The sequence below is a fragment of the Schistocerca cancellata genome, chromosome 7 (genome assembly GCF_023864275.1).
Source record: "Schistocerca cancellata isolate TAMUIC-IGC-003103 chromosome 7, iqSchCanc2.1, whole genome shotgun sequence".
In the NCBI taxonomy this organism is placed as follows: Eukaryota; Metazoa; Arthropoda; class Insecta; order Orthoptera; family Acrididae; genus Schistocerca; species Schistocerca cancellata.
In genome coordinates, this window is record NC_064632.1 from 43,306,282 (window position 1) to 43,308,313 (window position 2,032).

Sequence of the window (2,032 nt, forward strand, 5' to 3'; positions counted from 1 at the left end):
ACCTGAACGCGCGAGGTATTATAACGAGTGTACAGACTTCCGATTAATCAGTCTGCATTAGTCTGCAGTCAAGTTTCAGTCTGCGCCTAATAAGATTATCATATTTCTGTACATAGCCATGAAGATAAATGTATAGACACTTTGTCAAGTATCAGAGATATGTGAGAATAAGATTAACGTACCAAGACCAAAGGAACTTCACATTGTCAATTGTAAACAGCATCCCGAACCAAGTTAAGTAATTTTTATGCTTGTTATTATTTTAATAAATGTGTGTGAAAATTAATCAAGTTCTATTTAAAGTTGGTCACCGTCAATCTGCTACTCTAAGCGTGCAAGTGGCATTTCTATCGTCTGACCTAACGGCAGAATATAAAAAAAAAATGGTTCAAATGGCTCTGAGCACTATGGGACTTAACATCTGTGGTCATCAGTCCCCTAGAACTTACAACTACTTAAACCTAACTAACCTAAGGACATCACACACATCCATGCCCGAGGCAGGATTTGAACCTGCGACCGTAGCGGTCACGCGGTTCCAGACTGAAGCGCCTAGAACCGCACGGCCACACCGGCCGGCCGGCAGAAGATAAACACGCCACGATAAGACCACGAGACATATTGTTGACACTCGCCTACTTCGTTAGAGCGACAAGTCAAATAATCTGATGGTGTGTGTACTGAAGGTCTTACAGTACGCACACTACAGTTTTAATAGAGCTAACGTGGGAATTTTGCGCGCTCCCGTTGAGTAAACAGTGTGATTTACGAACTAGAAACATCCCGCAACTGTCGCTGGAGTGCGTTGCAATCGCGTATACTACGTTGGGGCCCACGTACCGTGTGCACAAGTCGCATCGTTCCTGAGGACGTTGAACTTGGCACGCTCAACGTTAACTTTCGACCGCACAGTCCGTGTGCTGACGGCTTTAGACCGCTCGGCTAATCCCGCGCCGCTACACTGATGTAATAAGATGAAAAAACTTGCGAGGTGCCGGGGCAAGCAGTGTATTTAACACTAAATTCTTCTAGAATCTCCATATGTAAATGATGCTCTAAGCCCCCCCTATTCTAACTCCGACTTTTGCTGTTGCACATGGATTAAAAAATATACGCGAACTGACTGTAATCAACCCTGCAAATGGAGTAGAAAAGAGTTTGGCACCTGCAATAATTTAATTTGATAAATAAGTTAAATAAAGGAAGGTTTCATTAACGTAGTGAGATATGATGGGTTGCTCTACCGATTAACAGAATGAAAGTTCTGTCCAAAATAACGATATGATTTATTGAGACTAAACACAAAATAATAAACAAAAACACATGAAACATTTATAATACATCAAATTGGCTCAAATTGGATACTCAAACAAACGCTATGAAGGTGAAGTTGTCCCTAAACTAGATTGTGAGGTTTAAGACGAAGTGGTATGTGGAGCCAATTCCTTGCCACTCAAATCTTAAGAGAGACACACAGCTAACCCAACATTAATTACTGCTACTCAAGACAGAACAAAGTTAGAAAAAGACGAACAGGCGCGCTCTGCTGAGCTCTGATTATCACCTAGGAAAATCCCTATCTGCCGGTGCTGCGGACATACATTACCAAACTGTCTTCTTAACTGCCAGAACACGATCTGGTGTACCGGAGGCGATGGCTGGTTGCTTCGACGTCCTCGACCGAAAGGCGAGAGCCGACTACCTAGAGCACCCGTACAGGCCTAACACACAACATTCCCGCCCCCACGACAGTGGCCGTGGTTAAACGTTCCAATCAGCAACTCGAAAACCGGCGGAAAATTCCACTCTATTGCCGGAGCACTACCATTCCACCAATGGAGATTCTTGGCTCCAATTTCTGTGCTGATTTTGCTACGTCACGGAGCTATGCCCTGAGCAAGCCAATCACAGTTACTATTTTGCAGAAAGCGCGGGAATTTTCCCGCCACAACTGCCTGGGTACACAAGTCATTCCCACGCCTCGCTGGTAGCCTGCCAGAAAGTGTTTTCGCTAAGTTTCTGTGAAGTAACG